Here is a 14,505-nt window from a genome sequence, read left to right as displayed (position 1 = left end):
TGGGGTTTGAATCCTTCACCATTTTGATGTTAATTGCTGTGGCCTTCCTTGAATGGCTGTGCTCTGCCCCTGTCTCTCTGTGATGACACAGAGAGAGCTAAGGCCGGGCCCTGCCTGTGCTCCTGTATTTAACATTGGTTGGGGTGGGGTGGGCTGAGGATGACTCTGAATGGTGAGAAGGATGTTTCAGATTCTTGCAAGTGGGACATGGGGACCTGCCAGCAGCCTCCGCAGATTTATCACAAGGCCATTAGTCGCTTGTGTCCCTCATCTTTTACTATTTTTCTTTTTTCTTTTTAGGTATTTAATCTAAATTTAATATCAGGGTTTTTTAGGAAAGAAATTTCTCTTTTTCTTTTCTTTGGGGTTCTTTGGGGGGGGTAGGTAATTAGCTGTATTTATCTGTTAGTGGAGTCCCTGGGGCTTGAACCCAGGACCCCGTGCACGCTAAGCACACGCTCTACCACTGAGCTCTACCACCCGCCCCATCATCTTTTTCTTTTCGCTTTAGCTGCCAAGAATCTTACAGCTGAATTTCTAGTCGACCTTTAACACTTGTCCTGATTTCATGGCGTCCAGTTTTATGACTTTACCTCCCCCTGGTTTCATTTAAGTATTGAATCTCCATTTTCTCTTCACTCTCACTTTTGTCTTTTTGTTGTTATGGTTGTTAAGCTGTGTTTAAAAAATTGTTTAATTTCTCTTTTAGCAGGAGGCTGAAAGTAAATAAATATGTAAACAAACTTATCACACTTAAGTGATTTTATACATTCTAAGCTGTTTCGTAGTTACTTAAAAACTGAATTGAATATTAAATTGATAACATTTTTAAATTATTTTTTAATTTTTTCTAAAGCTATATCTGATTTAAAATGTGATATAAGTTCCAGGTGTAAAATAGTTGCTCCATTTATAGTTATTGTAAAACATTGGCTGTATTTCCTGTGTTGTAAGATACATCCCTCTAGCGTGTTTATGTTACATGTAGCAGTTTGTATAAGAAAGTTGTGTAATGCAGAGTCTGGGGCGTGGCTGTGTCTGGCCGAGGTTCACAGTCACCCTGCCTGTCAGAGCCAAGGACTTCACTCCTGTCTGCAGGGGAGCGAGTGGAGACAGCTCTCATCAGCGCTGGCACCACCCTCTGAGTGGCAGTGACAGCAGTGACTGTCTGTGGCCGTGCAAAGTGTTGTTCCAGGAGATTTACATGCATTTCTTCATTTAATAGCTAAAGCCCTCCTGTGAGGAATCGTTTTATGTTTTTAATGAGTAATTCAATTTATGTTTATTTTGATAGAATTCAAACTTACGGAAAATTTACAGGAGTAGTACAATGAACACTCAGATACACTTCACCTAACAGGGCAGTATTTGTCCTTTTGTGTCTGGCTTATTTTAGCATACTGTTTAAAGGTTCATCCAGTTTGTAGCCTGAAACAATAATTTATTCTTTTGGTTTAATAATATCTTTTTTCTTTTTTTGTTGTTTTTTTTTGTTTGTTTGTTTGTTTTTGGTCTATTTAAAAATAGTTTCATTGAAGTCTAGTCAGTTTATAATGTTGCGTCAGTTTCTTGTTTACAGCACGACACTTCAGTTATATAGGAATATACATGTATTCATTTTCATATTCTTTTTCAACATAAGTTACTATAAGACATTAAATATATTTCCCTGTACTATACAGTATAAACTTGCTGTTTATTCTATAGTCAGTATCTGCAAATCTTGAAATCCCAATTTATCCCTTCCCACACCCTCTCCACTCTGATAACCATAGTTTGCTTTCTATGTCTCTGTGCCTGTTTCTGTTCTGTAGATAAGTTTGTCTTGTTTTGTTTTGTTTTTGATTCCACATATGAGCGATCTCATATGGTATTTTCCTTTCTCTTTCTGGCTTACATCTCTTAGAATGACATTCTCCAGATCCATTCATGTTGCTGCAAATGGCATTATTTTATTATTTTTTTATGGCTGAGTAGTAGTCTATGGTATAAATATACTGCAACCTCTTTATCCATTCATCTGTCAGTGGACATTTAGGTTGTTTCCATGTCTTGGCTATTGAAAACAGTGCTGCTGTGAACAATGGGGTGAAGGTGTCTTTTTGAATTAGGGTTCCTTCTGGATATATGCCCAGGAGAGGGATTGCTGGGTCATATGGGAAGTCAATTTTTTGTCTTTTGGGGAATCTCCATACTGTTTTCCACAATGGCTCCACAAAACTGCATTCCCAGCACAGTGTAAGAGGGTTCCATTTTCTCCACAGCCTCTCCAGCATTTATTGTTTGTGAACTTTTGAATGATGGCTATTCAGACTGCTGTGAGGTGATACTTGATTGTAGTTTTGATTTGTATTTCTCTGATAATGATATTGAGCATTTTTTCATGTGCCTATTGGCCATTTCTAGGTGTTCATTGGAGAAATGTTTGTTTAGGTCTTCTGTCCATTTTTGGATTGAATTGTTTGTTTTTCTTTCTTATCAAGTGTAAAAGCTGTTTATATATTATGGGAATTAAGCCCTTTTCAGTCTCATTTATTGCAAATATTTTCTCCCATTCCATAAGTTGTCTTTTTGTTTTGCTTATTGTTTGCTTTGCTGTGCAAAATCTTGTAAGTTTAATTAGATCCCACTTGTATATTTTTGCTTGTATTTCTATTGCTTGAGTAGACTGCTCTGGGAGAACATTGCTGAGATGTATGTCAGATGTTTTGCCTATGTTTTCTTCTAAGAGGTTTATAGTGTCTTGTCTACATGTTGAAGTCTTTAAGCCATTTTGAATTTATTTTTGTGTATGCTGTGAGGGAGTAGTCTAACTTCATTGATTTACATGCAGCTGTCCAGTTTTCCCTACACCATTTTCTGAAGAGGCTGTCTTTACTCCATTGTATGTTCTCACCTCCTTTGTCAAAGATTCAATGACCAAAAGTTTGTGGGACTATTTTTGATAATTTTGTTTACCCATTCATTGATGGATGGATATTCTTTGTAACTTCTGGCTACTCTGAATGATACTGCTATGAATATTGATGTGCAGGTTTTTGTGAGAATATATTTTCATTCTGTTGGCTGTACAGTTGGCCCACCATATCTGTAGTTTCCACTTCATGGATCCAGATGGCTGATTGTAAAGGGACTCGAACATCCTTGGATTATGGTATCCAGGGTGGGGGTTTCCTGAAACCAACCCCCTGAGGATACTGAGGGATGACACTATATGTACGAGAAGAATTGCTGAGCCATATGATAACTCTAACATTTTGAGGAAACAGCAGACTTTTCCAAAGAAGCTGCACAATTGCCCCTTTCCAACTGCTGTGTATTGAGGGTTCCCATTTCTCTGCTCCCTGACTGACACTTGTTATTGTCCATGTTATGTTTATAACCATCCTATTTTGTGTAAAATGAGATCTCATTTTGATTTTGATTTGGCTAGTGATGCTGAGCATCTTTTGATATGCTTATTGGCCAAAGGTGTATCTATTTAAATTCTTGGCAAATTTAAAAATTGGCTCAATTTTCTTTGTATTGGTAAGTTGTAAGCATTTGTTATATATCCTGGATACTAGTCTCTTATTAGATATATGCTTTGCAAAATTTTTCTCCTAATCTGCAGATTGTCGTTTCACTTTAATTTTTTTAAACATTAAAACAATTTCTTTATAGGGGTGGTAATTACATTTATTCACTTATTATTATTAATATTATTCTTTGTAAAGCACACTATCTATCACTTGAGCTACCCTCTTCCCCTTTCATTTCAATTTCTTGATGATGTCCTTTGCAACAAATGGTTTTAATTTTGATGAAGTCCAGCTTACTTTTTTTTTTTTTTATCACTTGTGCTCTTGGTATTGTATCTAGGAAACCATAGCCTATCCTAGGACCACAAAGATTTATACTATGTCTTCTTTTAGAAAGTTTATAGGTTTGGTTTTTACATTTCTGTATGTGATCCATTTTGAATTAATTTTTATTTGTTATATACAATAGGGGGGGTCCAGATTCCAGATTCATTATTTTGCATGCAGATACCCAGGTGTCTCTGCACCATTTGTTGAATAGACTATTCTTTCAATGGAGTGTTGTTGGCACACTTGTGGAAAACTGACTGTAAATGTAAGTTTCCCCCCACTGGATATTTTATTGTGTCTCATAGACTTATATATCCAAACTTATGCCAGTACCATACTGACTTGAGTACTATAGATTTGTAGTAAACTTTAAAGTGAGTCCTCCTACTTTGCTCTTGTTTTTCAAGTTTGTTTTGGCTGACCTGGGTCCCTTGCATTTCCATATGAATTTTGGGATCAGTTTTTCAATTTTTCCAAAGAAGTCAGCTGGAATTTTGATAGGGATTCCATTGAATTTGTAGATCACTTTGGGGATTCTTAAGATTTTGAACAATATTGTCTACCATTCCATGAACACGGGATGTCTTCCATATATGTAGATCTTTTAAATTTATTTGGTGATACTTCAAAATGTTCAATGTACAAATCTTGTAAATTTTTGTTAAATGTATCTCTCAATTTATTTTTAATGCTGTTGTAAATGGAAAGGCTGAGCTTCTTAAGGGTGGGGCTATATATCAATTTGTTTATTTCTAGGATTCCTACACAGCAAATACCCTAGGTTTATATTTGCTACATACATCTATCCACAACTCTTCCCAACCCCGTGTTATAAGAAACCAAGACCCTGGTAAAGCTACCAGAACACCTTTGTGGAAGTGAGTAATCAGACCCTTGGGTGGGGCTTTGTGCAGATGATAATGAGAGCTTATTCAGGATGGCTTCATCTTAATTTCTTTTAAACAATCCTTTCAGTGTATATAGTCAGATACATTAAGAACATGCCCTTTTGATGTACAGAGGAGCTAAGACTATCATTTTCAAATAATTTGTAGTGAGAGAACTATACTTGAAACCTAATTTGCATCAATCTTTGAAGATTTATGTTTCAGGAGCTTTGACTAAATAATACCTGTCTTTATTCAATAACTACAACTAAATGCTCAAACAACGTGTAAGAGTTTGAGCAAACTGCCCCCGCCCCGAAGTGCTGGTTGGCTGCAGCTGTAACTGGAGTCAGCGCTTACCTCTCCCAGTACGCTTGTGCTGATCTGCTCAAAGGGGTTCGTCCAACAGTTTGTCTGTAGTCTGTTGGACAAAGCCATAAAGCATTGATTTAAAGTTGCTGGAATGGAATCTATTCTTATTAATCTTAAGTAAGCACATATTGATTGCTTACTGTAAGTTGGGAAATGTCCCTCAGCCTCACATGAATATTATTTCTCTTAAACCTCACATATTTCCTTGTTATTCCCACTTTACAGATAAGGAGACTGAGGATTAGGTCTTCTCTCTTTTGGTGGGAGCTCATTATCAATGAGTGGAAGCTGTAAGGAAAAAGATTGATTCATCCTGAGAAAACATTTTCTGAGAGTCAGCAATGAAGAGGGTGATCATTGTTCGAGTGAGACGAGCCCCGGTTTGTACGGAGTCAGCATCCCTGTCCTGGGCACGGCACGTGTAGAGTTGCGTGGTGGGTGAGGCGGCACGGCCGCGCAGGGAACGAGGATGCCGGGCCATTGGGCTGTGCTCAGGCCTGGTGGGGCTTTCTCCTAAGGGCAGTGGACCATCATTGACAGATTTTAAGCAGGGGAGTGGGGTGCTCTCGTAGATCACTTTTGTCTTGTAGAATGCTTGGAAACATTTAGAAGGCTCGGCAGGAGGTGATGTGATATGTCAGAGTAGGGTGGCTGTGAGGTGTAGCAGTGTTCAATCTTCAAGTGATTTTCAGTCCCGTGTTTGTGGCTCAGTAGCCGTGTCACTTTGGATGACGCACTCAAGGAAGTGAAACAATTTATCTAATCAATTAATGCAGTAATGTACCGACTTCCCAGGACTGCTGTGGAGATCCAGTGAGATAACGTGTGCACAGTGTGCAGCGTGGTCGCCAGCACAGAGTCAGTGCTGAGTGAGTGCCAGTGAGTACCTGGTAGGGCAGGTGTGGGTGGTGGGACTCGGAGACTGAGGAAATCTGGGCCCTGAAGGGAGGGTCCAGTCACATCTGTGAATGATGATCCTGAGCTGGGAGAAGCAGGGAGACCTTGCCCCCCACCAGAGGCTTTGGGCAGGACGGCTATGGGAGGAGAACTGTGAAGTCAGCTCTTTGCAGGTGGAGTTGGAGTTGCCCTTGGGACAACTAAGTGCAGTGTCACGAGCTCACAGAGGAGGTCTGGGCCCGGGCTGTGCATTTTCCTATAATCTCAATCCCTGAGGACCCCGAGGTATTGATCACTGAATGTGAAGACATACTTTATGGACAAGTGAATAGTAGTATCATCTCTGTCATCAAAGCTCACGTCTCTTAATTCATCACTCACTTTGCTAATTGGGTACTTACAGGGCTCACTTCAACGCCCTCCCCTGGGCTCAGGCTTCACAGTAAAGAGCTGGTGAGCCTCCCTCTTTTCTAGAAGAAGACACATTTAGCTGGTATCCTTCTATACCTTGCCAGACTTAGAATTTTAGTTCGTTGTTTTAATTCTATTTTCGGTTGGCCATCTCCTGACAGGAGAGATGTATTACCTCATGGTCATGCTTCAGTTAGCTGTTACTGAGAATTGCTGATCTGATCCATAGTGTATATATTCTATTATCTTTGTAGAGTACTTATCATTTTTCTATCTGTGCCTTTTAATTTTGTTTGTCCCTAAAATGTTCTATACTATTTGGGGCCTTATATTTTTTTTTAATTAAAAAATGTCTGTTAGCAGTTAGGAAAATTAAAGAAAAGAAAAAATGCACATGATACCTAAATTTAGAAAATATCTAGTGTGTTTTCTGTCTCGGCAATGGAGGGTTCTAGAAACTATTGAAAACCTTCTTTACATAAGTTCCTTAAAATGCTGATCAAGAAATAAAACCTTCCTTCCTCATCTTTCAAGCTGCACAGCTAATTGTCAAGAAAGTGAGGGGAAATCCTCAGAAGCCAAGGCAAACCAGAAAGCAGGGATTCTGGGAGATTTGTGAGCCTTAGAAACCCTGGGGTGCCGGTTGGCTCCTGAAGTAAGTTTCAGTTGCCCTGACAGGAGGGCAGGAGGTGAGCTCCAGGCCTCTCACACTGGGAGTTGGATGGCTGATCTTATGTAAGGCCAAGCACATCCTGAGAAGCCTGCTTTACTAAAGTGTGAATTAGAAAGAAAGGAAAAAAAAAACATTCCTCAAGGCAAGAAAGTAAAGAAAGTCAATTTTGTTGGAAGCAGGGAAAAATAACAAATCCAAAGTAAGGATTTAGTTTAAAGCTGTTCTGGCATGAGAGTGACCACAAACTCCTGGCAGAAAATCACAGCTCCTCCCGGAATGAGAAGTTGTGTTTTGAATGAATCAGTGGACTGCCATTCCGAAAAAAGCCTCCAGGGTCTTCTGGATCAAGATAATGGACCCAAACACCTCTCTTCCAAGGTCTCATTTAAATAACCAGAAAGGTTTTAAAGGAAAGAAGCCATAATCATAGTTCTATTTATTGGCATTACTATATGCTAAGAATTCAGAGGTGACTATGGAGTTGTCTCCTCTTTTTTGGACCTTACTTTCTATTTGACATAGTTGGGGAGCTGGGTGGAGGGGGGTGTTAGTCTGTTGCAATTAGCCAGGAGAGGAGATTAAGAAAGCACTGAAGCGTGGGTGACATTTTTAGCTGAGGACAGTCCTGCTCAGTTGGCTTTTAATTGCAGGCTCAATGAGTTGTCACTGGAGGGAATGGATCTTAAGGAGGATGGACTTAGCTCAGGCCTCTTCGGAATGGACAAGTGAACCTGGAGAAAGACAGTCAAATCTGTGCAGACATTTAAGTCCACGTGAACGTGCTCCATCCCTGAGCCAAAGATCGGACATTTAGGCAGCACTTCTTGAGGACAGAGGAGTAGTTTTTAACGTTCTCCTAGAATGAATCCCAGGGAACCGAGATGGCCAGTTGTCAAACTGTGACTTTGCTCTTTGGACGGTGTACCCACCAAGGGTATTGGCTGTTTATAGGTTTTTATTTCTCTTTAATACATGTCAGGTGATGAGGACGTGGGCACAAGCATTTGACACCTTGTCGAGGTGACTTTGGGTACCTGCCTAGAAGAGCGGGCACAGCTGCGGCTGCGTCATACATCTTGCCGCCATTCCCGTTCTCCGGCTCCGTGATCACGGCAGAGTGGTGCCTTGTTGACCTGTCCGTCTCCTCTGTGACATTGTAACCCAACAAAAGACCGGAGCGTATTAGCTTGGCTTTGTTCTTTTCCATCCTTCTTTTTGAAAGATGATGACTGATAGTGGACCCAGTTACGTTAGCAGATGTTTTACAAGTAGGGCTGTCAGTACAAACCTTGTAATCACTGCTGTGTGATCTAGAGAAGAACGTTACGTTCTTTCCAAATTGTTTTGATGCACTTATGTGGGAAATTGGTGTACTTTTGAATATGTATTTCCTCTCTGAATCATCATGGCTAGAGATGAATGTTTGTACACATGGAGTGTGTTTTCTGTACTTGAAATGTATGGTCCCGTAAATTCTCCCCTGCTTTTTAAAGTCATCACTGGAATACTACCTCCAGAGTGTCCCAAAGCATCCGCCACTGCCTGTTCTCCAGACACTGTGAGTTTCCAAGTTGGAGAAGTCTCCTGGCTGTTGAGGCATTCTCTGGCACATCTCTGGCAGGCTGATGTGGGCTTAGCACCCAAGACTTGGCAGACAGTATCTAACCACGATCACGTCCATTTCTGGAACACTCAGGGAGGATATTAGACCTATGCTAGTGGCATACGTTATTTCATTTAGTTTTCCCAACAATCATAATTAGACTTTATCACCTGTATTATTAAGCAAACTGTCAAAGCGAGTGACCTGCAGACTTTGGACTGGAACACGTGTCTTTCTGATTCCTGTCTCTGTATCCTCCACGGCCTATCCTTCCAAATGGCCGGGAGACTCTTCCTCTATCTTTAGTTTCCTGCTGATTTTACCACTCTCTTTATTTCTAGGAGAGGAAAACAAGTCTAAACTTAATTTCCAGTTGGAAAAGGGATGGAGAGTTAACGTTGGAAAACGGGAAAGTCTGTCCTGTGATTAGGCGGTCTCCGAGCCACTTCCACTGGGACGTCACGTCACTGTCTGGGCCCCTTGCACAGCCTGTGCACAGGTGACAGTGCAGATGTGCCGAGCAGTCCTCCCGGACAGGGCAGTGGGTTGGAAATTAGTTTGGGGATTTGATTTAATTTCATAGGTTCCTGAGGGTCTTGGCCTGGCACTTCGAGTGGGAGCACTCCCACAGGCTCGTGCTCTGGGCCCAGGCAGACCTGACGTGGCCTCAGCCTGAGGCTCAGGGCCCGTGGTGATGAGGAACATTTTAGTCCAGGGTCTGCCGGAGGCTCTGACACTTCTTGGCTGCGGGACATTGTCCAGGATGATAATAATTCCTCCCCGAGTTTCAGATTTCCTTGCCTGTGAGCCGGGGTAGTAATAGTTTCTGAGATGATTGTAATGATTCAGTGAGGGGCGCAGCATGTGCTGGCAGGTAGCTGGTGCTTAAGGAGCAGAAGTCGCAGTCACTCTGTCAGCCTCTCACTGTGTGCTCTGTACTTTGAGAAGTTGTGTGTTTGCTGAAAGTCCCGCCCAAACCCTAGGGTCTAGATGAACTGTTGTTCCTTTAATTTCCCTTCCTTTTCCTCTTTCCCTTCTCTGTGTCTCATGTTTAGATAGCAGATTCCTCTGTTTCAGGGAATAGGGGTCTTTCTATTAGAAGGACAGGCTGAACGTGGAGAGGTGGGGCCCAGAGGGGGTCTGGAGACTCTGCACAGCGCTGCTTCCCTGCGTTTCTGTATGCGGTCCCGTCAGTACACTAAGTCAGCCTTCCTCTTCCTTCCTCTGTCATCAGGACTCTGTTTTATGGGAAAACATTTTTTACGTGTCTTTTTTCATTTACATGTTTCGTTCAGACGCTTGCTGCTTTTCTCCCTGTGCTTCAGCGTTCTGAGGAGAGAATTCAGCGGTGCAGCATCCTCTCCGACTTCTATGAGTTAATCGGCTGCCACTGCAAGTCCGCCTTCTTCAGGCGGGTGGCCCCCGTGCAGCGCTCGGCCCACCGGAATCTCGGAGCCTGGCGGGAAGGCCTGCTCCCGACTCCTTCTGCAGACGCTTCCTGGCTACTGTCTGTCGCTGGATCTGCAGGAATTCAGCAATGGTGTTGGAACTAAAACATTGCTTCAGTCAAATTAACCATGCCTGTTTTGGTCCCTGCTCTCCTGTCTCATCAGGGTGAATTCTGATTCGTGTAGAACAGGGCTCAGCAGACTTTTTCTGTCAAGGGCTTGGGAGTAAATATTTCAGGGTCTGCAAGCATCCTGATCTCTGGTGCAGCTGCTCAGCTCTGCTGTTCAGACGCCAGAGCAGCCGGACAATCCACACACCCACAGAGCTTTATTCACAGGGGTGGCTGAGGCCGGATTGGGTCTATGAACTGCAGTTTGTCCCCACAGCCTCCTCACTATTGACACCTGCACCAGAGCGTGCATTTGTGACAATGGGTGAACCTACCCTGGCACGTCATCATCACCCAGAGCCCAGACTTGACACTAGGATTCACACTTGGTGGTGTGCACTCTGTGGGTTTGGACAAATGTACAATGACACGTATCCACCATCAAAGCATCGTACAGAGTAGTCTGTCTTAGTGACCCTAAAAATGCTCCGTGCTGCACCTCATTCATTGCTCCTTCCACTCTAGCCTCTGACAGCCACTGATCTTTTAGTCTCTGTGGTTTTCCCTTTCCAGAACACCATACAGTTGGAATCACACAGATGCAGAACCTTCCCAGATTGGCTTCTTTCACTTAGTAATATGAATTTAAGGTTCCTCCATGTCTTTCCATGCCTTGATAGCTCATTTCACTTTAGGACAAAATAATAGTCCATTTTCTGGCTGGACCACAGTTTATTTATCCATTCGCCTACTGAAGAACAGCTTAGTTGTTTCTGAGTTCTGGTGATTATGAATAAAGCTGCTATTAACAACTGTATGCAGATTTGTGTGTGGACATGTTTCCATTTCTTCGAGTAAACACCAAGGAGCACGGTTGCCGGATCATATATTAGGAGTACGTTTAGTTTTGTAAAAAATTGCCAGACCGACTTCCAAAGTATCTGGACCATTTTACATTCCCTCCAGCAATGCCTGAGAATTCCTGTCACTCCACATCCTCACCAGCATTCGGTGCTGTCAGTGTTCCTTGTTTTGGCAGTTCTGACAGGTGTGCAGTGGTACCTCACTGTATCAGTCTGCAGCCCCTTGATGACAGATGCTGTGGAGCATCTTTCCATAGACTTCTTTGGCATCTAGATTTCTTCTTTGATGAGGTGTGTGTTCAGGCATTTTGCTCAATTTTTAATCAGGATATTCATCCTTCTTGTTGAGTTTAAAGATATTTTCGTATATTCTGGATATCAGCCCTTTATCAGTGTGTCCCTGCCCTTCAACTGCAGCACCGAAGTTGTCCTTTGGGTCTCAGTGGAGTGTCAGCTCTTCAAAGAGGTTCCCTGTCTTCCCTCAGCCTAAATACTGTCCTTGTATTTTTCACTTTCATTGACTCATTTTGTTCTTTTTAAATAGCATTTCCCATAATTTGTAAGTATATTAAAAAATAAAAGTGCAATGTCTGAACACCGCCTCCCCCACCAGGCTGTGTGCCCTGTGAGAGCAGAGGCCCTGTCCCCACTCACCATTTCCCATGACAGCACATGGCACATGTCCATGTAAAATTTTGTAACGTGGGGAAAAACCTGATGAGCAGCTATGACGACATCTGTTGACTACCATTTATTGATTAGAGCTTGTTTCTGATTTAATTATTAAATCACATGAATGAAACTAGTTTCTTTTGAAAAATACAACAACAAAGCACACCTCCATGTGATTGGTACTTTCTACTTAGCCTACTGACCAAGGAGGGGACGTTCACCATCATTTTGCGGAGGAGGTTGGGGAGGTAAATTAAGAGAGTGAGATCAAATAAGGTAAAAATGATAGCTATCAGCTGGCTTTATTTTCACCAAGACATAAAAGTTTCTTTAAACCGTATCTCAGCTGTTGTTCTGTTGTTTTAAACATTTCTCATAGAATTAAATGGAAGCCCACTAAACCCTGAAAGGGAAATTGTGCGCTCAGGTCCTGAAAAGTGTTTTTCTATTTGTTGAAATGCACATTTTCCCTGCTGGTAATAGAAAGTCGAGGCTGGAACACAGCTGTGCGCTGTGTGTGTCTGCCGGCTTCACGGGCTGCTCACAGTCATTTTCATTTTTTGTGTTGCAGTTTATGATGGTTTTCCATGAGATATATTGCTCAGCCTTTTCCTGAATGAATGATTGAATTTTCCACAGGAAACCTTATGAAAGAGTGACAAGGCACATGGGTTTCCCAAAAAGCAATAGTTGATGTAATAAACCCTCATATTTGTGAACTTTTTTAATACAACTGAGTTGAAAATTTTATCACTAGGTCATATGCCACAAATCTGTCTTAAGAATAAAAAGATTCAAATTTTATAGAAGAAGCAGTTTAAATCAAGTAGAAATTATGATTTGCACACTAGTTGGTGTTAGAACTTATACTCAGTCATATCATATTTGCCTGTGGTAGGAACTGGATCATTATTTATGTATTTAAAAAACAAATCCACTAGGTGCTATTTGCCCCATTCTTGATGCGGCAGTGCTGAGGTTAGTTAAGTTGGGCCATTTAGAATCCTTGGCTAGGTTTTGAGGACATTGATTTCAGCCTCTTTATCTCTTTTACCATCTCTTCTTTTGTGTCGGCCTTTGGTCTTCTGACAACGTGGAAATACTGTACGGATCTGTCTTTCCCTTTTTTCCTGTCTTTGTGAGAAAAGATTTCTGTAAGACAGACTACTAGGATATGAAGGATTTTGTGTGGGGTAAGTTTGGTCAGTTCTAAGGATTTCAATTAATACGTATTAATACTTGCTAGTCAGCTAATGACAGTAAAATTATAAAATAACTTAAGTATACATCAATAAGTATAGTACAATAAGCCCATCACCCAGATTACGGAATTCACAATCTTTTCCATATTTCGTTTATTGAGACCTTTTTTCTTTTATTTGTCCTTTGTTGAAGTATTTGACAGCAAATCCCAGAAAACATGTCATTTTACCCTATGTACTCAAGTAGGCATGTCTGAAAAATGAGGGCTTTACTTTGATCAGATTTCTCCATTTGACCCATGTGCTCATTAAGTACCAGCTCTATCAGGCATCTCACTAGGCAATAGGGATCCTTGGAGCAATGAGACAGTCCTGGCTCCCAAGGAAGTTAAGGGCTGATGGAAGAAACCAACACAGGAGCTTGGGTGCCTCAACTAAGTTACCTGCTGGATGACACCAATTGGACAAAATTAGTGCACAATACAGTAGGATTCACAGAAGGGACTGATCAGACTTGTAGGGCAGGCTGCGAGAGAGGCGGTCAGAAGGGCTACAAGAGGAGGAATCTTTTGACCAGAATCTGAAATCCTTTCTGCCAACCTTTCTACCAAGCCCCCAGGGCCCATCACACAAAACCCTGTGCTGTAACTGTTTTAGATTCCTGTTACCACATCTCCTTCAGGAAGAATTTCAAGGTGGAAAATATTGAAAATCAGTAATTGTTGCCAGAAGGGGCATAGACCAAGGAACATGGAAACAACACAAATGTCCATCAGCACATGACTAGATAAATATGAGGTAATACATATATACAATGGAATACTCCTCAGCCATAAAGGATGCAATTTGCAGCAGCATGGGTGGACCTAAAGACTGTCATTCTAAGTGAAGTGTGGTGGAAAGAGAAAGAAATTGCCATATGACTTCATTTATGGGGAATCTAAAATTAATAGCAATAATAATAAGACCACATATGAGCTAATTATTATTTTGATTTCTTGAATACGTGTAAGCACATCTGACTGTCCTTTGTGATTGGATTATCATATTCTGTTTATTATTCTTTTGTACATGTCTTTATTCCTCTGGTAACTGTAAGTTTAAAAATCTAAAGCTCTAATCTGTTCTTAGAAACAATAATTAGTACATATATATAAACTAAAAAAATGCAGTATACTCTATACATGTATTTACATGCAATATGTATATGTGGAGTTGAACTGTAATAATTCTACCTAATAAAACTGAGAAAGGAAAAAAAATAAAAAATTTATTTTAAAAAATTACCCCTCTTTAGATATTAAAACGTTCAGTTCTGAGATTCTGTGAAAGAAAACAAGGAAGTAAGTTTATAAGATTTTCTCCTTGCTCCTCAGTGAGCAGCCTGGGCTGAAGAGCTTGGCTGCCACAGGCACCCAGGACTTGCCTGCTTGATTCTCACTTGTTGGGAGGAAGATTAGCTGCTTCAGGAATATTTATGCTCTTAGAAGTTGCTGAAAACCCCACAGAGCTTATG

The 14,505-nt window shown here is 41.2% G+C and overlaps 1 protein-coding gene across 4 annotated transcripts in view; it reads left to right on the top strand.

Annotated features, from left to right (window-relative positions):
• Positions 1-14,234, top strand: part of LOC141574110 (trafficking protein particle complex subunit 9-like) — a 67,979-nt gene extending 53,745 nt beyond the window's left edge. For 2 of the 4 annotated variants that reach the window (XR_012500808.1, XM_074347884.1), the window contains one exon: positions 5,336-14,234. The gene's annotated coding sequence lies outside the window, so the exon portion shown is untranslated. The remainder of the gene's footprint in view (positions 1-5,335) is intronic. The other 2 variants (XR_012500810.1, XR_012500809.1) reach the window with 2 other exon arrangements.
• Positions 14,235-14,505: the final 271 nt, after the last annotated feature.

The sequence above is a fragment of the Camelus bactrianus genome, chromosome 19, assembly GCF_048773025.1.
Source record: "Camelus bactrianus isolate YW-2024 breed Bactrian camel chromosome 19, ASM4877302v1, whole genome shotgun sequence".
NCBI lineage: Eukaryota > Metazoa > Chordata > Mammalia > Artiodactyla > Camelidae > Camelus > Camelus bactrianus.
This window is presented reverse-complemented; position numbering and strand designations above follow the sequence as displayed.